Below are 24853 nucleotides of genomic sequence, written 5' to 3' on the forward strand. Positions count from 1 at the left end.
TTCTAAAGTTGTAGAGGATGCAATCGACGGTAAAAACAGTCCAAAAATTGTAGGTTTGGATTATGAATTGGAAAATGCTTAAAATTCAGTATGAAATTCCAAAGTAAAGAGAGATTTCCAAAATTTCCCCAAATTATTTCCATTGCCTACCCAATACAATCAATACAGCACATATCAGTATCCACTACAATTAATTAATTAATCTCTTCCAATTAATGACCACAAATTACTTGTTAGTGAACTCTTTATTTTGGAATAATTTTAGAATTACAGAAAAATTGCAAAGCCAATGCAGAGTTCCCACATCTCCTCCTCCCCACACGCATAGTTTCCCTCAGTGTTAACATTTTACATTAATTACCAGGGTAACTTTGTCAACACCAAGAGACCAACTTTGGCACCTTACAATGAACAAAACTCCAGTTATATGGAATAACTCGAAAACTGTTCAAATAATGAATGCCAACGTCTTTTTTAAAGGAAAACATACTACCATTTTGGTTGATTGATAATACCCTAAAGTTAGGTAGTGACGTAGCTCTGTGTTGAGTTTCCTTCGGAAGAACTGAAAGCAAACTAATTTGAACGGAATTTGCTACAAATTCTCAGATGAGAGCTGTTGTATCTCTCACGTTGGGCTGACCTTGGACTCATACTAGCCATAGCAGCACCATTCTTCAAGTGCCGAGGACTCCAGGAAAGCTGGTTTTCGTTTTTCCAACAGTATTTTAAAGTGCTTTGGATTTATTTACTTTGCTTTTTTTTTTTTTTAACTAATTCACTCAAATCATACCTATCAAATTTTCTTGACAAAGATGAGGGTTCATTATTTGGCAAAGTATTTTCTTCTGTTTGTGCATTAATGCACACATGAAAGTAAGCAAATCACACTTATATTTGCATTCTTATGAATGGCCTTTATTGAAAAGAATAAGATTTCATGAAATAGAGACCATCCTGGAAAATCCGGGATGTAGCGATTTTGTCTCCATGGCAACTGGCTAACTGGTTGCACCTGGTCCTCCAGGGTAATTAATTTCTTGTGCGCTGGGATAGTCTGCTGCTTCTCAAGGCCAGTGAAACAGAAGAAACAAGATGACCTTTCTTTAAAACAAAACAAACTTAAATCACACCTAGAGAAATTAGACTTTTGTGTATGCTCTAATTTCACTTTTGCAGCGGGTTTTATATTTGAGGAATAAAATGGGAGGCCAGATGTTGAGTTCTGTGAAGCTTATTTTTCGGAGAGCTCTATTGCATTAGCCATATTTGTAGGATATTGAAGAGTTTTCTCTTGCTTGAATTAGTTCAGCTGAATCAATATCTGTTTATGGGTCCGTATTTGCACATCGTGCTTCACCTGAAAAGAGGAGGAGAAATGTCAGAAGACCTACATACTGACTATCCAAAGACTGGTGACCCTTCACTCTGGTAGGATATTAGAATCAGCTGTAACTCTTTTAAAACAACCAGTGTCTGAGCCCTGGGCGCCAGTAATTTTCAAAAGCTGATTAGAATGTGCAACCATAGTTAAGAATCAGAATCAGATAGTATAGTAACTTAGTTAACTTTGACCCAATGAAGTAAACGTCTTTGTGGATAAAGGACGGGTAAATATGTGCTATTTATTAAAGTGGGTTACTGTTTGTTACTTAATATTCCTTCCATGCTACAAACTAATGAAAGCTTCTGGGAATGCTTAAGGTAGTAGATCTAGAAGATAATGTTCTTGGTTTTCTTTTTTTCAATCCAAGTGTGGGATAACTTAAGCTTTTAGGATATACCATTCCGTCTGAGGAGGTTATAATGTCTGAATCTCAGCGAGCCGCACTTTAGAGTTTTCCCAGCCGTGCGCTGGAATCAAACTATCCTGGCTCCAAGAGCCGATGGTAAAATTTTCAGAAATTTTGCTAGCTAGCTGTTAAACCATTAGTGGCTTGAAAGTGACCCTCGTGGGCGTATCTACACCATGGTAATCAGCAAATGCTACAAATTAGGGCTTTGTTTCTCCTGGAGAGTGAGTTCTTAAACATCTACCTGCAAACCACCTGTTTTCACCTGTGTGATGAGATCAAAAGGACGAAATTTGACTGGGCTTCAAATATTTGTCACCTCTTTGTTTTTATAGATACAGAAACTGAGGCTTGGAGGGTTTAAGTGACTCGTGAAGAAAATTTCTGGTGGATCCAAGAATAGAAGCCAGTTCACCAGATTGTCTATCACGTCTGTCTTGATTCTAGTCTATATAGCAAATGCTTTCAAACAGCTCAGCATTGTACAAATAAGCACCCATCCATACAGTATTATTTTAGGGGCACAGGTATTTTTTGTTAAGATGCCAAAATTCTGTAATACCTATGATAAGTCTAGATAGTGGAGTATTATGCACCCATAAAAAATAATGAGAGACTTCTGTATATGTATACAGGAAGATCTCCAGTGTATATTGATAAGAGAAGCAAGCAAGGTACAGAATAGTGTATGTAATATGCTACCTTGTGTCTACGAAGGGAGAAATAAGAATATCCATGATTGTATTTGCAAAAAAAGAAATACTGAAACGACAAACAAGAACCTAATAAAGATGATTCCTGAACAGGGTGGGAGAGAAACAGGGCAGCAAGGGCAAGATGTCTCTGTGTTGAAAACCAAATGAAGGCTCTGACAACTGACAGCTGGTGACAACCCACAGTATTCCCTATAAACATAAACAATTTCACAGAATTTCAACATTAGATGAGGTCACACCATGACCATGATGGAACCAGGCCCAAATAAGACCACTCTGTAATCATGTCTGAACATAGACGAAAACAAGGACACCGCACAACCACAAAGGCAACAAAATATCCTTCTGCCCCCACGAGTGACTACTCTACGCTTTCTCTACCATGACAACTCTAGCTTCACTTTCTTCCTCCTGCCTCCTAGAGAAAAATCAAGCTTCTCAATCATTGAATTTTCCCCCATTGCCTTCCAGCACCTAACTTGGTCAGTGGTTAAGTTTGAACTTCCAAAGGTATAACAGTTCTGAAACATACTGAAATTATGAATATCTAAGCATATATTATAAATTCATAAAAGAGAAAGCAGGTTATGATACCAACTTGATTTTATTATGATCTGATATGATGAGCCACATAACTGTATTCTCAAGGAGCATGAAGAAACTAACTGAGCGCAAGACCGATCAGAAGTGGCACAAGAAAGAGATGCTGAAATGGAGGTAAAGTGGAAAGGATATATTTGTTTATAAAATTTGGTTCACGGCTTGAAATTTTCTCTAGTCAATGATAAGTGATCTTTTCTTCAGCCAATATGAATAATCTCAGAACAAATCCTTCACTTTCTTGCTAGGTTCTTTTAACTTCATTTCTGTAATGAGATGAGTGTATTTTTCATTCAGCACCTAATCTCTGAACCTCAATCATGTACCAGGCAGAAAGGATTGAAAGACGAATAGGATCTGGTTGCAGCTACCAAGGAGTTTGCTTCCTAAAGTGTGAGCCTACATTCCTCCTCCTCCTTCTCAGTTCTGTTTAGACATCACCCAGGAAACCACCTCTACAGTGATTTGATCAATGTCTGTCTTCTGTCTCCATGCACGACTTGTGGCTCTTGGAAGGCGGGGACTATGTGCATCACATTCACCATTACATTCCTAGTGCCCAACAAAGCATCTGATACAAGTAGACTCGTGTACTGGGCTGAATAGCATCCTTCCCAAAATTCATGTCCACCCAGCACCTCAGAATGTGACCTTATTTGGAAGATGTAATTGGATAAGATGTAATTTGTAATTGGATGAGATCATACTGATTTAGGTGAGCCTTAAATCCAATACGACCGGTGTCCTTACAAGAAGAGGAGAAGATCCACAGAGGTGCACACACAGAGGGAAGAAGGCCATGTGATGACAGAGGCAGAGATTGGAGTGATGGAGCTGCAAGCCAAGGAAAGCCAAAGATTGCCAGAAAGCCCCAGAAGTTAGGAAGAGGCAAGGAACAAAAGAAAAGGAAGAATTTGAAATTGCTTTCTCAGTTGCCAAGATCTTTTTGAAAGCATAGGAACCTAGGTCTCCAAGCAACTTGGAATGCCTGTGGCACAGTGGTTAAGGATAGGACTTCCAATCAGGCTCTCTGGGTTTGAGTCCTGGTCCTTCCACTTATTACACTGTGAGCCTTAGGCCAGTTGACTTAACATCTGGGTGCCCAGTTTCCACATCTGTAAAATGACAAAAGTAATAATAACTACCCTTGGTTGTGAAGAGGACTTGATGAGATTATACCTGTAAAGTAAGAACCTGTGCTATTGAATAGGCGGCCATGAGCACATGTGGCTACTGAGCACTTGAAATATGGCTCCCCTACACTGAGATGTGCTGCAAGTGAAATTCACACTAGATTTTGAATACTTAGTATGAAGGAAAAAATGGAAACATCTTGCTAGTACTCCTTTTATATTAATTACATGTTCACATAAGAATATTTTTAATATATTAAGTCAAATAAAAATATTATTAAGGTTAACTTCACCTGTGTTTTGTGTGTGTGGCTACTAGAAAATTTAAAATTACATACGTGGTTCAAATCTACAGCTCACATTATACTTTTATTGGACAGACCTGGAATAAGTGGTGCCTGGGCACAAATAAAATTACCTCCACTTAAAAATATGTAGAATCATTGTAAAATTTAGTGTTGGACATTGATTCAGAAGTAGATATAAAAGATTGGCGTGGGGGCAGGAAAATAGTTCTATGCGTAAGAAAGGTTCTATAGTGTTCTTGGCTCCCTAGAGAGGTCTCTCCCAAGTCATTTATCTGCTTTTCCTCAGAGGTACCGTTTAGTGGCACTTGCTATGTGTCAGACTAGATACTAAGTTTTTTCATTCACTGTCTTATTGAATAATGTGGTCCTATAGTTTTTGAATATATATAACTTACAATACGTACGTTATTTAGAACAGATGTTAAGGTTTCTATTATGTTAAAATACATCATTCAGTCTTGAATTATGATAAGAAATGGCAGTCACAGCAAGTGTGTCCATGTCATAGCCATAGTGAGCACCTCTGACCTGGGTATGTCCACGGGAGTGTAATTCAGATCCGAACATTATCTGTTTCATCTTGGTGGGAAAAGGGCAAGAATCCCTTCTGGAGAGAAAGCAGAAACCTAGAAAACCTTCTAAAGCTTGGCATTTCCTGGAAGCACCACTGACCCTTTAAGTCATAAAGTCCCTGCCCTCCAGACATGAAATATGAACCTACTTAAATAGTATTTCTTCTCTTTTGAGTTGAGGTGCTGAAAAAAATTCTCCCCGCCCAGTCTTTTGACATTTCCATTGAATTAATCCCTAAAGGAATTGTAATCTCCCATTAAGAGGTGACCTAATTCTTGGCATCTACGCCGAGGCAAGAGAAAAGCAAGAACAGAGTGTCAATCTTGTCCCTGTTGGGGTCACATTTAGGCTGCATACTCTTTGCACAAACCATAAGGGGCATGAGATTTTCTTGGCACTAAACTTGTAGTTCCTGAGCCACTAGGAGCAAAATGATTGTGAGCTTTAGATAAGGCATTAAGCTTCTCCACCTCGAATTGATGTTAGGACTTAATCTCTGGAAGATACGAGAGTGATAGTGCCTCTTTCTGTTGTCATTAGGTACCCAAACGACCTCTTCTTCCTTGTTAAAAGATAGAGTGAGAGAACTTGCTGCGTCAGCTGGAGTGACAGTATGAAGGATACTGGTTAGATGACAAGACCAGCTCCCTGGGATACATGCACTCTCATATAATGCCATTGAGTATTCACTCTTTGCTCTTGCAGGCGTTTTCATTATTTCCCCTTAGGAGACATTTTAGACATTTTTTTCTACTCATCCCTTCCCCCAAGAAATTTTAATATCACAGATATACAGTATATCTGTTCATATACTGCATGTATATCTGAGCTTTACGCCTAAAAAAAGTAAAATTATTTCACTCTCCAAGAACAAATTATGGTTTCCTTGGGGGCAATACTGCCCCTGTTGAGAATGTATGGAATGGAGTGATTCTTTTAAGATATCAGTGCATGATCGACAAATTAATGAACACCGTTAAAATGACTGTCAGAGGACCGAAAGATGCAGACCGTGTCTTTGCTATCTTTCCACCTCTAGAAAGTTGTCTCTAGTTAACTGACTTGATAAATAGAGCAAATTATGTAGTCATGGTAGCACTCTGCTCCATGCCGGCACTGTAACTCAATCAATGCCGCCATTCAGGGATGGGAGGGTATTTCATCCAGAACTAATTGTTCTATATAGGATCTCCAAATTGCCGTAAACTGACTCCCTGGAATATTATTGAACAAAAAGCAAGTTAGAGAATATAATATAATATATTAGAGATATATATATAAGTAATAATATAATATGTAATAATATAATATAATATTAGAGAACAGAATATAATAATGAATTTATTATCACAAAGGAAAAAATTTCTGGGTAGAAAGTGGGAAGTTTTTGCTCAGCTTAGTGTTGATTATTATAAAATAACAATGTAGGAAGTAACAAGTAGAACTTTAAGTGAATATATTTTTCCCAATAAAAACCCTATTACTCACCAATGATCAAATTACTAAACATCTAAGAGTCAACCATAGTTATCATTTGAATCTCTTCCTGCAATTGATACACTTGCTACATTTCCACTGCAAAAAATATTTCTCTTTGAGCCTTTTTTTATTATTATTATTCAAGGAACTTTTTAAAAATTAAGAACTGCATGCTTAGGAGTCAACTTTGCATTGACCAAGTCTTAAGGCTTTGGGGGACTCTGAGCTGGAAACCATGGTGATGGCTTTTGTAAATATCACATTAGCATAATAAGCAGCAGATTTTGATTTTGCAGTGGGAATACACATTTTATCCAGTACTAAAAATAGATTATTGAGATTATCTTGAAACTAACTTCAGTAATCCCAACACGTAAAATGGAACATTTGGAAAAATCTTGTGTTCCAAGGGAGTTTACTGCTCTAAGAGCTAAACAGGTGTGCAGTTGGACACAACATTTACCCAGCCTTCAGACCACTGCACAAAATGACTTTTAATCAGCAGTAAGATTCACAAAGGAAAATGACCTTATCTCATTTGATTATCTGAAAGTACATAATCTTCTTGGAAGAAAAGCAATAAGGACAACAGTAAACAAATGGCTCATTTTATATGCATCATTCTTTTCTCTGCTGAAGAGTATGTTCTTAAGGTGTTCTGTTTTAGGAGCAAGCATGATGGTGAAGTGCTTACTAGTGAAGACTAAAATTGCCTACTGATCACCTGCTTAGAGGTATTTTGTGTTTCTTGTCAATAACAAAGTCAAATTAAATTTATTAATACATCTTGATGTTTTCATCTCTTTTGTGGATCATTCACTAGTCACAACTGTGTTAACTTCGAGGAAAAGAGGAGGGAAATATTCATTGATATTCTTTATGATTTATAGAGCATGCTAAGGGTCAATGGAACTGTTGGGAAAAATTATTTTGTTTCCCATCACATTCAGGCTACTGTAGAACTCATTGGTGGCCAGAGCATCTTGAGTCACTGAAACACCACTGAACTCGGAAACAAAGATATCTGAACATGCCTGAGGTAGAAACCGAAAAGAAAATGAGACAAAATTGTAGGTGCTATCCAAAGATGTACAAAAAGAATTATACACTACAATCAAGTGGGACACATCCCAGGTATGCAAGGCTAGCTCACCATTCAAAAATCAATTAATGTAATCCATCACATCAACAGACTTAAAAAAGAAAAATCACATGATCATATCAATAGATGCAGAAAAAGCATTTGAAAAATTCAGCACCCATTCATAATAAAAACTCTCAGTAAACTAAAATAGAGGGGATTTTTCTCAACTTGATAAAGATTGTCTACAAAAACCCTGACACTAACATCAGACTTAATGTTGAGAAATGCAAAGCTTTGCCACCAATATCAAGTACAAGGCAAGGATGTCCTCTCTCACAACTCTTTCTCAACATTACACTGGAAGTCCTTGCTAATGCAATAAGGTAAGAAAAGAAAACAAGAGATACATAGATTGGGAAGGAAGATATAAAACTACCTTTGTTCACAGATGACATAATCGTCTATGTAGAAAATCCAAAAGAATTGGCAAAAAATTCCTGGGATTAATAAATGATTATAGCAAGGTTGCAGGATACAAGGTTAACTTACAAAAGTCAATTGCTTTCATATATGCTAACAATGAAACAAGTGGAATTTGAAATTCAAAACACAATATCATTTACATTAGTCCCCAAATAAATGAAATACTTAGGTATAAATCTAACAAAATATGTACAACATCTATATGAAGAAAATTACAAAATTCTGATGAACAAAATCAAAGAAGATTTAAGTAAGTGGAAACACAGTCCATATTTATGGATAGGAAGACACAATTTTGTCAAGACGTCAGTTTTTCCCAACTTGATCTATAGATTCAATGCAATCCGAATCAAAATCCCAGCAAGTTATTTTGTGGATATTGACAAACTGATTCTAACGTTTATATGGAGAGGCAAAAGATCCAGAATAGCCAACACAATATTGAAGGAAAAGAACAAAGCTGGAGGACTGATGCTACCCAACTTCAAGACTTCATATAAAGTCACAGTAATCAAGACAATGTGGTATTGGTAAAAGAATAGACAAGCAGATCAATAGGACAGAATTGAGAGCCCAGAAATAGACCAGCATGAATATAGTCAACTAATCTTTGATAAAGGAGAATAGGCAATACAATGGAGCAAAGAAGTCTTTTCTACAAATGGTGCTTGAACAACTGGACATCCGCATAAAAAAAATCTAGATGAGAGTTTACATCTTTCACAAAAGTTAACTTAAAGTGGATCATAGACCTAAGTGTAAAATGCAAAACTATAAAACTCTGAGAAGATAACACTGGAGAAAACCTAGATGACCTTGGGTATGGTGATGACTTTTTAGATACACCACCCAAGACCTGACCCATGAAAGAAATAGTTGATAAGCAAAACTTCACTAAAATTAAAACCTTCTGCTCTGCAAAAGACAATATCAAAACAATCAGACAACAAGCCACAGACTCGGAGAAAATATCTGCAATCTGATAAAGGACTTTTAACCAAAATATACAAAAAACTCTTAAAATACAAAAATAAGAAAACAATCAACCAAGTTAAAAAACGGGCCAAAATCCTTAACAGACACCTCACTAAAGAACATATACACATGGTTAACTAAGCATAGGAAAAGATGCTCCACATCACACATCATCAGGGAAACACAAATTAACACAACAATGAGATATCACTGCACATGTAGTATTAGAATGGCCAAACTCTCGAACACTGAAAATACCAAATCCTGGCAAGGATATGAAGCAACAGGAACTCTCATACATTGCAGGTGGGAATGCAAAGTGGTACAGCCACTCTGAAGACAGTTTGCAGTTTCTCAAAACTCAACATACTCTTTCTGGGCTATTTAGCAATTGCACTCCTTGTTATTTACCCAAAGGAGTTGAAAACTTATGTCTACACAAAAACCTGGGCATGAATGTTTATAATACTTTTATTCATAATTGCCAAAACTTAAAAGCAACCAAGATGTCCTTCAGGATGTGAATGGATACATAAATTGTGGTACATCCAGACGAAGGACCATTATTGAGCACTAAAAAGAAATGAGCTACCACGTCATGAAAAATCATGGAGGAAACTTAACTGCATACTACTAAGTGAAAGAAGCCAATATGAAAAGGCTATATACTGCACAGTTCCAACTCCATGACATTCTGGAAAAGGCAAAACTATAGAGACAATAAAAAGATGAGTGGTTTCCAGGGGTGTTAGAGGTGAAAAGGCAGAGCACAGAGGATTTTTAGAGCAGTGAAAATACTCTGTATGTGATTATAATGACAGATATGTGTCATTATGCATTTGCCAAACCCATAGAACATACAATATCAAGAGGGAACCCTAAGGTAAACTATGCACTTTGGGTGACTATGATGTATCAATGTAGGTTCATCCTTGGTAAAAGAGATACCACTCCATATCAAAATTGGACATCTCCAGAAAGCCAAAAATAAGTAAGAACATACAAGAATTGAACAAGTTTACAGTAAGTAAACTCATGTATGTGTGTGTGCCTACCCATGTGTGCACATGCACTCATGTATATAGGAGAAAGATCCTCAGATCCTTTGAATAGACAAGACACACTTTCACCCCCATGTGTTCATGGGACATTTTAAATAGTTGATCCATATTTGACCACAAAGAAAATCTGATACATCTTTTCATTATTTCACTTTTGCAGCAATCATGTACTACTTTTATAATGTAAAAAACACCAAAATAAAGGAAAATTAAAAAAAAAATACCACTCTGGGGACTGATGTTGATAATAGGGAAGGCCATGCATGTGGGAAATCTGTACCTCTCTCTTAATTTTTTTGTAAATCTAAAACTGTTCTTAAAAAAATAGATAAAGTCAAAAAAATTGTAGGTGCCAGAGAACAAGGTTGTGGAGTGTAAGAAAGATATTCAAAGACTGTGGTGGTTGTTGAGTTTTAATTTGTTTTCTTTTCCCCTTAGAACCTGTATTACGTAAAATAGCTAAAAGAACTTCTTCAGTCTGAAAAGAAAATTATTGAAAACTTAATCTTCGGGGTTGGCCCCGTGGCCGAGTGGTTAAGTTCGCGCGCTCCGCTGCAGGAGGCCCAGTGTTTCGTTGGTTCGAATCCTGGGCGCAGACATGGCACTGCTCATCAAACCACGCTGAGGCAGCGTCCCACATGTCACAACTAGAAGGACCCACAACGAAGAATATACAACTATGTACTGGGGGGCTTTGGGGAGAAAAAGGAAAAAATAAAAAAAACAACAAAAAAAAGAAAACTTAATCTTCAAGTAAGTTATTTCTAACACATTAATTCTCACGCAAATTTATCTGATTTGCTGAAGTTATCAATTTCTTGATGTAGATCTATTTCTTTTTTGACAGTAAAGTAGAATCTTCATTTGATCCGTATACATAATATACTTCCTAACTCAGCCAACTGCATATTCCCTGGAACCGGCCTCCAATGACCAGAATCAAGATCTTGAATATGGAGCAAGAAGAGGGAAGAAAGAAATCCCTTTCCAAATCAAAAATATCAGTTTCTAAATGCTGTGAGTCATCGATATTGAATAGGAAGCCTAGTACCATCTCATTTGCGTTGTATTAATGACCCTGGCTTCTTTGAACAAGCCATTTATTCTTTTTCAATCTCTGTTCTGTCACTAAAATAAATAAAAACATGGCCGGCCCAGTGGCCTAGTGATTAAGTTCACATGCTCTGCTTCAGCCGCTCAGGGTTTGCAGGTTCAGATCCCAGGTGCAGACCTACACACCATTCATCAAGCCACGCTGTGGAGGCATCCCACATACAAAGTAGAGGAAGATTGGCACAGATGTTAGCTCAGCAACAATCTTCCTCGCAAATAACTAAATAAATAAAAACAAGCCTAAGAATCATTCCCAGAATTCCTCTCAACATTAACAGAAATTTTAGTTTATATACATATATATATATATTTTTTAATACAGCTATTTGGACAGGATTGTGCTACTTAAGAGAAGTACAATTCCAAATGTTTGCAAGTTGAAATAACAAGCTGTATTTTTTGCAGCAGACTTTCAGGGAGAATAATAAATTTTACAAGGAAAATGGAAACTTTGGTTTGGTTTATAGATATATAACATACTAATATATTTGGGTCTTCAATATTTCCTATTATATCTCACTCCACTGAGCTCAAACAAAAGCTATTCATGTGTTTTTAAAACTTAGATTCTCTCATGAGTTGGAGAATATTAGAGATATTGGGCAAAGGTGCCAGGGATACTCACATTGTATCCTAGCCCAGCCGCTCTTCCTGTGAGGTCCTCTAGTAAGTAGTAAAGCATGGAGGAATGTTACAAGCGAAAGTACTTTCCTAGCTGGACTCTTGGCCCTAAACCCAAAGGGAGAGCATTGGTGAGGTAGGCTGTTGTGATCACGAGTTGCTGTTCCCTGAAAGCCACTTTGAAACGAGGAAAGGAAAAAAGCCTATTCTTTCCCGTTGCACCAAGCTGGTGCTTGCATCTTGACTGTAGACAATGCGGTGTGAAGAAAGCTCAAAGCAGAGCGTGCCGGTCTCTTCAAGGAGCAAGAGAGTACAGGAGCAGTGAGAGACACTGCCTCCAGGGCCAAGAGAGGCCCACTCCAGGGCTCCTCAAATCTACCCGTTCCAGGTCTAAGCCTGAGGATGAGAGAGCCCAAACAAAGACTGAAGAAGGGAGCCAAGGGGAAAGTGAGATTCCCGTGCCTGTATCCCAGGAATGAAATATACCCAAAGGAAACAAACTGTGGAAGGAGTGGATGGGCCTCCTCCCCACCTAGTGGAAAAGACACAGAAGGAAGTAAGGCTACAGCCAGCGTTTGCTCCAATACAGGTGCCTTCACCATAGACACCACGTTAAAAAAATACATGGCCTAATTGACATCCTTGACTTTGACTAAGTCATAGCCACATTCTTCATCAGGGAATTTGAGAGTCTGGGGACTTTGATAGGAGAAACTACAGGCTTCAAGTCAAAATTTGTCACGATTTTACTCTCTACGGTATTTTTATGTATTATAATATCTTTGCATCTTCATGTACAAAATACCTACACGTGCACATATTCACAAAGTACCCTCCTCCCCTAATTGCGAGTATGAAATTACCTTTAAAGTCCTTCATATTTGTAAGCTTCTGTTTACAGTAGACAACCCTTGAGGTCAGGAACCATAACTTACTCTGCCAACCCACTAAATACGAGTATGAACCAATGAGAATAAAGCTGACTAAAGGCGATCTGTCCTGCTTCATATATCCAGCAAATCTTGGCTAACCTAAAATTCAAAACAGATGGGCAACTTGAATTCTTTTATTTCCATTTTTGCTGTACACCTACAGTAGTTCCTATTCTGTGAGAAGATAAATCGTGTTATAACAGATGTCTATTGTTTTGGGAATTGTTAAATTATCCTTGGCTGTGAAAGAAATGTGTGCTATATATAAGTGGTCAAATCAAAGAAGTCTATAATCCAGGATTGAACCTTAATCTTTTCCCAGGGCCTGAATCACTTCACCCAACATTTATCCACTGCCTATTCTGTGCCAGCCACTGCCATAAGTGTGGGAGATTTTGAGAGAAATTAAACACTCTCTCTGTCCTGAACAAATTTATAGAATATAGGGAAGACAAACAGAAACTCAGGGCTGTAACCTGACCTCTCCTAAGCAGCCTTTTTAAACTTAAGCCACGTATCTACATTGGCTGTGACTCCTTCTTCCACTGGCATCAATTGTCACTTCCAAGCTCCCCAACTGGAGACCTGAACCCCTTTCCCGGTATGCCTCCTTCTCACGCCCTTCTGAACACAACTAGGAATAAAATATTTCAAAAACCTATTAGCATGGGAATCTTTTTATGATTTTGGCTATAGTCTCCCTCACACCCAAAAGCTGTGAGAGCTTTTCCAGTAAAAGTGGCCTTAATACAAAGTCCTCAAAGCTATACCCCATGGCACACGTCAGAAGTTAGCAAGGAAGACGTCTTAAGTATCAGCTCTAAAATGTCCAAATTCTGATAATTATACAGAAGAGGTTCTTGACACTCACTTGCGCATCAGAACCATGAGACAGAGTTTTAAAACCTACAGATTCCGGGACCCCACTCCCAGACATTCCAGTTCAGTCAGTCTGAGAATGACTTCAGGTGTTGTTTTAAAATTTTTAAATCTCTAGGTCATTTTAGGGTGCCATCAGGTTTGAGAACTGCTCTATACAGAACTTGGGATGGGGTGAAGGATTTTCTCAGGATCAATGATGCTTGAAGGATGTTGAAAAAGACTAAGAGGTCGTCTTTCTTTATTCTGCTGCTTGAAACCCTGAGCGTTTGGTCTTTCTGCCCCTCTTATTAAAGTGATTTAATTTGTGGATGGCCAGCTCCTCAACTCATTCACTCACTCTTCTGTTGTAGACTGAATATTTGTGTGTCCCTCCCCACCCCCCACCCCCGCTCCCCCGAATTCATATGTTGAAGCCTAATTCCCAACATGATGTTATTTGGAGACTTTAGGAGGTAATTAGATTTAGAGTCATAAGGGTGGAGCCTCCATGATGGGATTGGTGTCCTTATGAGAAGAGGAAGAGGCGTGAGAACTTGCTTTGTCTTTGCCTGCCATGTGAGGACACAGGGAGAAAGTGGCTGTCCATAAGCCAGGAAGTGGGCTCTTGCCAGGAACCAAATCTTTAGGCACCTTGATCTTGGATTTCCCAGATTCCAAAACCGTGAAAAATAAATGTCTGTTAAGTCACCTAGTCTGTGATATTTGTTATAGCAGCCCAAGCTAAGATACTGCCCTTGTGCACAACCCTTACCCCCTGGTTTTTTTGTAGTGCCTCATGATGCTTAACGTAAGCTCACAACTTGCAGAGTGTTTAATGGATGTCATTGGTTTTCTATCTTCACGTTTCTCAACTCCAAAAGGAAAATTCAAATTCTTGCCAGGTGACACTTTATCTGCTCCCAAATTTTGCTGGTTCCAGGAATCAGGCAAGGATTCCATGAATTGATTGTAACTTGCAGAAATGCAAGATACACTATCCTTTTGGAGAGTTATTTTCATAACTGTTGCATATCTATGACATGGTGAAACCAATGAGGCCTTAGTCATCACTCCACAAAGAAGATCAAAGTTGACCTCAGACCCCAGCATTTCCTGCAAAAACCGAGACTCCAACTATTCTTAAAAATATAAACATACGATAGCTTTTGGCTCAGAATTGAATACAGCCCCCGAAATTATTTTAAATGCTGAAATTTTTTTGATTGCTTTTATTCAAGTAAGGTGCAAATATTTATTATTATTATAAATATTTATTCATTATTATTTAATTTTATTGCCTCTTTCTCTTTTTACAAGGGCACTAATCCCATCCTGGGGGTTCTACTCTCATGGCCCTGTCTACAGCTAAATTTTTCATTGCTTTTATTCAATTTCATTTCAATTTTTGATTGCTTTTATTCAGGTAAGATACAGATACTCTTTGCTCCCTTGCCTGGAGATCAACACATGAAAACTATCAACTTGCCTGCGTGGGTTGCAGAGTCTATTAGAAACAAACTGACATCCCTTGTGCATGGCACACAGCTCACAAAAACACTTGTTTTAGGAAGGGCGTTTTGGCATTCAGGTAGGAATTTGGTTTTGAAGGGTTTACAAATAAGAAATCTTTAATTGAGCACCTCGTATGTTGCCAGGACAGTGCTAGAGCCTTTGGGAGATGCAAAGATGTGAGCTCTGGTCCAAGACGAGAAATTCACAGTATGAAAATAATAATGAGCCGCTCTGGGGATTCTGATAACAGGGAGGTCAATGGGAGCTAGAATGACGAGGAAAGGCTTCTTGAAGGAGGCAAGCATTGACGTGGGCCTGGAAGGCTGTGTAAGATTTAAATAAAAATAGAGATAATAAGAGAGAAATGAGGTAAGAGGAGCAACATATCTCAAGAAGCCATGGGAGTAACATGCAGTGTTCAGGAGAACAAACAAACAGGCCTGAATGTGTGACCTTGAGCGTGTTACTTAACCATTCTGGGCCTAAGTTTGCTCATGTGTTCAATGGAGACAACAAGAATCAGCTAATCAGAATAGCTCATAAGGTTGTTGTGAGGATTAAGTGAAATCAGCCTTTAGAGTAGCAGCTAGAACAAAGGGCATTCAATAAAAAGTAGCCTTGTTGTTATACTTATTATTACGACTATACTTATTATTATGACTATACTTACTATCACTTAATCAAGAGAAGTACTCAAGAAAAAAAAGTGGAAATAACTATTGACTGTAGAATGTGGCTAGATTTGAGGAGAAAGAATGACAAGGAATCAAAGCGTTTGAACAGGTGGGTAACAATGGAAAAGACCATCAAGAAGGACCAGGAGGTGGGTTTCGGTTGTACTTATGGGAGAGCGAGAGACGTCCTAACACTTTGTCATTGACCAAGTTATTGACCTAAAGACATCCTTCATGAAAGAATACCCAACTGCAATGCCACCATCCACCTGCAAAGAGATTTGGGCAGCAATGTGCGACTTTTTTCACCTCACTTGTTAAAAATTATAACAGCCCGTTCTCAGTTATTCTTAGAAAGAAAAATATGTTTTGCCAACGCATACTATTTAGGAACTGGGAGTATTTTTTCTGAACACCTCTTTTAGTAAGGGTATTGTATTATTATGACATGCTGAGATCTCTATTTCTGGAGTTCTGGGGGGTTTTGTTTGGGTTTGGTTTTTTGAGGAGAGGAGAGGAAGTGACTTGACAGTAAAACCCTCTTTCATGACAGAAACAGATCATGTGGTTTTAATTAGGAAGCGGTGTAGTGTCCGTCGGGCTGAGCAGTAAATCAGGGTTTTGTGGGCATGGCAAGCTCTGACAACTGAGGCTCAGCTTTCCCACATTCGGGGGAAGTCGGCCGCTAGCCTTCACATTAACTGCAGACTTTACCGTAGAGTACGGCTTTGCTTTCCAGTCGCACTCCACCCTCCTTCCACCAGCAAATGCAGAAAAATAGAGCCAGCTACACCCCGTGGAGGCCGGGAAAGTCTCTGTATCACTTTCAGCCTTCATAATTCTCTCTCCGCCCATCATTTTGATTCACCCAGCAAGAAAATGCGCAAATCAACACCTATTATCTCCTGGGGAAAGAGTCTCAGAAATTACAAAATGCCCCAAACCTATGTCCTGTACTTTTATATAGAAAAAAAAAATTACCCTGGACAGAGGAATGCAGACTGGGTTCCTGCTCAATTACGTCCAATGGAATATTCCTAACTGAAGCCACTGAGGCAGGACACACACGCATGTGTAAGAATCCTCAGTTTGTTCTCTCATCCGAATGCCTAAATGTGACGCTTTTGTTGATTATCAGCATCAGAAGAATAAAGGGCCTTTGTAGGAATGTTTTTAAAAGAGTGATAAAACAATATTTCAAATTTGCTGCTTATTAAAAACTATGAAAGTTTTAGTGTGGATGAAGGTCAATGGTGACGGCTGAATTCTACTTTTCGAGTTATGCTTGTTGAATTGTCTGTAGATTTAGGCATTCCTAATGCCACCTTTGCAGAAAAGAACAGAAACTGCCTATTAATACATAAGGAGTTGCTAGAAAAACTGAATGCAATGCAAGGAAATGCAATTATCCTTTACAAATTTGTTTTCTCACGTGCAACAAGACTTTCTTTTTGTGGGATTAAGGTGAGGGGTGAGGACGGACATGAGTGGTTAGTACAGAAATAGGGGCTTAAACTCCACTCCGTATGAAAATCGCCTGGGGAACCCGCCCACAGCAAAGATTCTGAGGTAAGACCAAGGAATGCGCATTTTTACGTAAATTCAACATAGTTTTGATGCAAATTGTCTTTGATCCACAATTTGAGAAAGTCTGGTAGAGTTAAACCTCTTCAGTTGCTGGTTTTAAAAGACAGAACCACCTCCACCGAATGGTATATGGTGATATTTCAGGGGATTTGGTCTCATTTGGTAGAGCTGAAGCCCCTTATACAAGGCATGGATTAGCAGTGTTTGCTTGAGTGGGGAAAAAAGCCTAGACGTCTATAATTTACCAAGTGCTGGGTGTGTCCGTGACATCTCATTAGGTATCAAGGAATTAACAACTATTCCTCGTTTCTGCCAGGCTCTTCAAAGGACAAGTATTAATTTTCACATTAGAGCTATGTATTCGTTCGGGGAAAAAAAGAGTCACATGAATTTCAAACTATTCACTTTCCCTTAGAGTACATAAAAATCCCCTCTAATCTATTTTTGGTCTCCTCTGGGAATAAAAGTTAGATTTTTTACCTAAGAAAATTCCATGCTGTACAGATTTCAAATTTGTAGTTATCAACCCACATATTTCTAAGAATGTTAGGAAATTTTAGTCATGAAGCAAAAGGTATAATAAAGCCTCTTGTAAATAAAAATAATCTAGGAAACGTAAAAGATTAGGAATCAATGAGAAACTTTATCCTTGACCACGCTTCCTAACTTCAAAGCGCACCCCAAGAAATTATTGGGGATGATTCGTTAAAATCATCAAGCCAACAGGTGCTGAGGAAAAGAATCTGGAGTGTGAAGAATAAAGTTTGAATTTTAATGAGCACATGGGCTCCCTTTAAAAGTTCTTCTGCTGTTATCTGCAGAAAGAGCTTACATCCTGCCTCTGCCTCATATTGGCTGTGTGACCACAGGCAGGTTACTTGGCCTCTCTGAGCATCAATTTCTATATCTTTAAATGTGGAGATAACAATGCCTACCTACAAGTGTGATTATTAGGAGTAAATGAGATAAAGTGAGTGGAAGTGTCTAGCAGAGGGCCTGACTCATAGTGGATGCTCAGTAAATCTGATGCTTTCCCCATGAAAGTGTGACTATTTAATTTAGAAAGAAAAAAGCAAGGGAGAATGAAATAGTTTAATTATTTTGGAGTTTACAAGTAGTTTAAAAAATGTAATATATGAGATCACAATGGTTAATACATTGCTTTTTGTGAAAGTCAGTTTTAAATCCTGACTTAGCCTCTTAGTAACCTTGTGACTTCAGGCAAGTGACTTTTTAAGCTTGGGCCCCTCATTTGTCAAAATGAGACTAACATAGAGATACTGTGGGAATTTCCAGGAGAAAAAAGTATAAACTACTTAGTATAAAGTCTGGGACAAGATAAGCCTTTGGGTTGCAGCAGATGTTATTCATGTCACTATCTCATTATTATCATTATTATTCGTTAAAATATCAAACAGATCAAGGCCCTTGAATGTCCATTTCTAGGCAAACTTATTTTGGTACAAGTCCCATAAGTCTGCAAAAGGTCAAATTACATGATCTTGGCCTTCTGGCAGCAGAACTTTATCAGCCTCAAAAGTAACCTCTAAACTGTTTTCCAGATCACTGGAGGCGGGCCACGTGCTATTTGGCTTCCAAGCCCTCGAATGATTGTCATCTTTGCAGAGAGCTCCAGCCAGCCAAATGAAAGACCTGGCACAGAGCTTACAAAGTAAGCAAATCCCACAACCCTTTGAATAGGACGGTGGGCATACAGTTAACCCTCATAGTTTAAACCACAGGAAAGTGCCTGTGCCCCCAAGAATCCACTTAATGCTGGCAAAATGGGGACCTGGTAGACCCTTAAAGAAATAAACATGTATATAGATTCAACTTAATTATTCAGAGGCGTAAAAGAAAGGCTTATGCATGGTATGCAAATTAGGTAACAGATATGCAAATCATAAGCCAAGTCTTTCCTTGAATTAGAAACAATTAAGAATTGGCTCCAGTAGTTAAGAGGATAGGGAGGAAAGTGTGACCCTCCTCTGGTTCCACGCAGCTAAAATATCCAGGTATATGGAGGGAGAGAGGGCAGAAGATGGATATGAATGATTCTGCTATTTCAGACCCTTTGAAACGATGTTTGGGGGAGAGAAGTTGGGAGTTTCTCTCTGCAGCCTGACCTTGTTATTCCCAGCACATTGTGTAGTCAAGACAGGGGCAGCTCCTTTTTCAGAATGACTCTAGCTTTCAGGGGATTCTGAACTCAACACCCGTTTTAGATTTTTTGAAGCGATCACTAACCCAGGCACCTCTGATTCACTGGAAGACAACCATATTTATAAAACCTATTCTCTCATTTTTTGCAAAGATAATATTCCCCCCGTACTTGAAGATTTACTTTCCAAATATTGCCTGTGCCAGGCCCTGCGTGAGACACTCCACATACGTTACTGCATTGAATGCCCCATGACGTAGGTACATTAGCCCCAAGACACTTGGAACTAGTAATAACCGCCTCATGGGGTGTCCTGCTGCAGCCCGTATAGATATAGATCTATCTTGACCCCAAATCCATGTTCCTTCTCCAGACATTAAAGAAAAACTGAGAGCAATGCAGTCTCTGTGCTAAAGGAGGAAGGAGAATAGGATTTGCAGCAGAGTACTTATATGACACCAAACAAGGTGGAGAAAATAAACACAATAAGATTGCAAGCAAAATATGAAGTGGGGTGGTTAAAGAAAGAAGAAGCTGCATCCACCTGGAGCAATCAGGAGATTTTTCATGGAGGCGGTGGCGTTTGAAATTCACTTAACGTATCTCAATAGAGCGGGAGACGGGGAGGCATTCCAGAGGGCTAGAGAAGCAAAAACAGGCAGGGGGAGAACAGCACATTGTAGAGTTTGACTTGAGCATAAGTTGTGAACATTGGAAGGGTGGGGCGTTCTATAATTGTACTGGTGTACTAGTTATTGTACTAGTTAATTCTGTTCGTGAAGAAGAGTTTTCTGAAAGTACCGTTGCAAGAGAAGAATAATCTGGAGCTGCTCATGGGAACAAGTGGGTTGAGGGGAAACAGGAGGCTAGAAGAGTCAACAGAAGACCTAGTAAGGGTCTGAATGAGGATGGGGGCGTGAGTGGCAGTGGAGGAGAGACCAGCCATGACTGTCTGGCTTCACCGATCTTTCTAGCACATAGCACAGTTCCTGGTACTAAATTGGTTCTCACTGTGGAAGGATGGAAGCCAGGGTGGAAAGAGTGAGGGAGTGAGGGAAGGAAGCAGGCATGGAGGGAGGGGAAGTATTAGCGACATTGCCCCTTAAGACTTTGGGTACTTGTATTGAATGTTCTCAAGTTGTAAATGTCAATCCAGATACAAAAAAATAGAGTGCGTGTAAACACTGGTTAAATCCAGGTAAGTTCTGTTGTCTAGTTAACCGTACTCTGCCAAGGTCAATTTCCTGGTTTTGATACTATACTACAGCATGTAAGATGCTAACATGGGGGAAAGCTGGATGAAGAAAACATGGGACTTCTCTGTACATTTTTTGCAACTTCTAGTGAGTCCATAGCTAGTTTAAAATACAACGTTTTTTAAAAAGTCAAGACGAGTGGTAGAACACTTTCATCCCCTCTTCTATCGGACGGCTGTCCTTGCTCTTACTCTCTTTGGCAGTTGACGAGGCTGAGTTAGAACAGAGTGACCTGTGGGGTGAGCCTGCTCCGTTAAGGTTCCCAGTCTGAAGGACATGCCCCCTAATCTCTGACATTCCTCAAAACCCTTTATTTCTCTAATCTCCCAAAGAGTTGTTGTTTTTTTCTAGATGTATCAAAGTTCACAAGTTTTCCATTTCAAAACCTTTCCTATTCCATGGCCCAGTGCATCAAAATAACTAAAAAGTGTGATCTTTATATTCACATTCTTTTAAATTTCCGCATCTCAGAGTTGTTCAAATCATTAAATTCATCGCGTCTTACTCTTCAGTCCACATAAGTTATGATTCCACTCTTTTCTATTTACTTATAATTGTTACTATGTAATAGGTCAAGTTTAGGGTACTCATAATGGGACATCCTTCTAAAATTTTTGAAATAAAAGACAGCGAAGTAGTTAAATTCTGTCTTACAGTGAATCCATTATTCCATTATTTTGAAATAGCTTCTAAATATATTTAGAATAAAAAGTGTAAGAAAAGGAAATTGTAGGATTTTAAGATGATTTGGTAACACAAGTTTGGAACCCTACACTAAACAAATGGTATTTGGAACAAGAGGTTTGGATATTTTTAATTTTTAAGGAAATGCCCACACCGTGTATATCTTTCTCTATAACTGATTTATACCTGAACATCTAGTAAATACATTCTTGAACTTTTCTTTCTTTTTCTGCCTTTCTCCATCTCTCTTTCTCCCTTTTCTTTCTTCATTTTCTAACCTTAAAAAATGCGGTATCTTATTACAGCAAACACTTCCATGAAAGAAACTGGCAGGCTTTCTAGGAAATAGGCTCTGTCTATTTCTGAGTTAATTTCACAAGGTACACATAACCTTGGGAAAGAAAACAGGAAAACACATGTGAAGTCCCATTTCACTTGAACCTCAAAACCCAAATGTAGGAAACAGCCCAAAATGAATGAATACTAGATTTCTTCAAAATGTTTATTCTGTGGAAGGAATTATGGTCACTACTTTTAAGTTTTCCAAATATATTTATGAATATAATTCTACCCAGCATTTGTATAATGCTACTGTTTTCAAAATGCTTTCATTTAAACTGCTATGGTCTGACTGTTTGTGTCCCCCCAAAATTCACATGTTGGAATCTTTACACCCAGTGTGCTGGTGTTAGAATGTCCGGCCTTTGGGAGGTGATTAGGTTACGAGAGTGGAGGTTTCATGAACTAGATTAGTGCCCCACCGCGCTCCCTAGTTCCTTCCACCACATGAGGACACAACGAAGTCTGCAAACCGGAAGAGGACCCTGACCCAACCAGGATCTCAGACTTCCAGGATCTCAGATTTCCAGCCTCCAAAATTATGAGAAATAAATTTCTGTTGTTTACAAACCACTTAGTCTGCAGTATTTTGTTATAGCAGCCCAAATGGACTAACGCAGAAACCAACTCATTTGACCACAAAAATCACGTGACTGTCCTTAAATCTTAAAGAGATAGTGATGAGTGGATAAAGAAAAGGTAGTACATACATACCATGGAATATTATTCACCCTTAAAAAAGAAGGAAATCCTGCCATTTGTGACAACATGGATGAACCTCAAGGACGTTATGCCAAGGGAAATAAGCCAGTTACAGAGGGCAAACACTGCATGATTCCACTTATGTGAGGTGTCTAAAATAGTCAAACTCATTGAAGCAGAGAGCAGAATGATGGTTGCCAGGGGCTGGAGGAAGGGGAAATGGGAAGCTGTTGCTCAATGGATGTAAAGTTTCAGTTATACAGGATGAGTAAGTTTTAGAGATCTACTGTACAACATAGTGCCTATCGTTAACGAGGTAGTATTATGCACTTTAAAATATCCTAAGAGGACTGATCTTATGTTAAGTGTTCTTCACACAAAAGCGCACACACACATGCATACACACACACACATACATACACACACATGCAGATGCAAAAGAACAGACGCACATTTTCGGAGATGATAGATATATGTTTAGTACCTTGATCGTGGGGATAGTATCAGAGGTGTACGCATATGTCCAAACTCATCAAAATGTGTACATTAAATATGTGCAATTTTTTGTATACCAATTATAGCTCAATAAAGCTTAAAGAAAGATTTGAAAATATTCTGATACATTATCACTCAAGCAGTATAGTGACAAGGAGAAATTAAATAACGAAGTTTGGTATGCCGTTGATCAACATTCACGATTTTTTCCGAAAGCCATTTTTTTAACTGAATAAGTTATATAAGTTGACGTTTTATGATGGTATGATCTGAAACAGATCATGGTACATTACTCTCTAAATGCTCTGTGGGTCATTTTTCTTCCCTGATTCTCTTTCATGTCTGTGTGATTATTTCAACCACCAACTTTGCCACACAAAATCCACTTTCCAGCAGAACTCTTAGAATGCTATAAATTCCTACTTTCCATCTCCTTTTTAAGACTCCCTGATTATATGATAAAATAAGCATATTCATATAAAATGCTTAGAACAGTGTTTGTGTCAAAATGAGTACTTAATAAATTATAGATAGCGTTATTATCAATGTTTTATTTGCCACCTCCCATTAATGCTTTTTAGAAGTGTGATTTTTTAAATTCTTTAGCTTAAACTTTTAATTTTTATTTTTGATGTTATTTAATATTTTTCTTTATTTTAAATCTGCTGAAGACAAAAAGTGCAAAATAGAAAACAGAGAAAATACCACAGTAATCTCCCGTATTCAAAACTGGTTTTGATAAAAAAGCATTTTAAAATTCTCCAATCTCCATTGCCCACTGCCTCTAAACAAAGTCCAGAAAGATGTGGCATACCTCTATTTATTAGTCTATAGTTCAGCAAATATTCTAACTTAGGACAAATTAGCTTAAACAAATAAAAAAAAGCTGAGTCATCCTATTTGAAAACCAGGCCTTCCATTTTCATTTTGGGCATTCAAGCCTTGTTGCCTAGAGATAATGTTTACTGTGAAGTTAGAGAATTCTCATTTTCTTGGACTACTTCAGAGGAGGGGCCCACTCATCGGAAGGGTTAAGTCATTTTCAAAGTTAACTGGAAGAGAGGTGAGTCTCTAAGAACAGAAAGAAGAACTTAGATAGAACCCACGTGAGCAACAGGAAGGGGATCTTTCTTGGATTTCACCATGCAGGTATCACCATGGAGGCAGTGGTTCCCAAGTGAGAGGTATTAAGATGGTACCTCCAAATGGAAAAAGGCTGGAAGTTGAGCCCCTGAGAAATCCTTTGGAGCTGAAGCATATACTCTGTATTAGTCTGCTCAGGCTGCCACAACAAAATTCCATAGAGCAAGTGGCTTAAAGAACATTTATTTTCTCATAGTTCTGGAGGCCAAAAGTCCAAGATCAAGGTGCCAGCAGATTCAGTTTCTGGTGAGAGCTTTCTTCCTGGCCTGTAGATGGCCACCTTCTCTCTGGGTCTTTACGTGGTCTGTCCCCTGTGCATGCACTTGGAGAGAGAGAAAGAGAGAGCTCTCTGGTGTCTCTTATAAGGGCACTAGTCCTACGAGATCAGGGCCCCATCATTCTGACTTCATTTAACCTTAACTACTCCTTAGCAACCTCATCTCCAAATACAGCCACGTTGGAAGTTAGAGCTTCAACATATGAATTGGGTGGGGGAGGGGGGACACAAATATCCAGTCCATAACAACATCCTGAGACAGTGTGCAGAGCAGGTCACCTGGAAGTCATC

General features: G+C 38.6%; 1 long non-coding RNA gene across 1 annotated transcript in view; it reads right to left on the reverse strand.

Annotated features, from left to right (window-relative positions):
• Window positions 1-229: 229 nt before the first annotated feature.
• The window catches only part of LOC138924739 (uncharacterized), a 36335-nt gene continuing 11711 nt past the window's right edge, over window positions 230-24853 (reverse strand). The window contains exon 3 of the long non-coding RNA XR_011439850.1: window positions 230-1360. This is a non-coding gene — a long non-coding RNA (uncharacterized lncRNA). The remainder of the gene's footprint in view (window positions 1361-24853) is intronic.

The sequence above is a fragment of the Equus caballus genome, chromosome 6 (assembly GCF_041296265.1).
Source record: "Equus caballus isolate H_3958 breed thoroughbred chromosome 6, TB-T2T, whole genome shotgun sequence".
NCBI classification, from domain to species: Eukaryota; Metazoa; Chordata; class Mammalia; order Perissodactyla; family Equidae; genus Equus; species Equus caballus.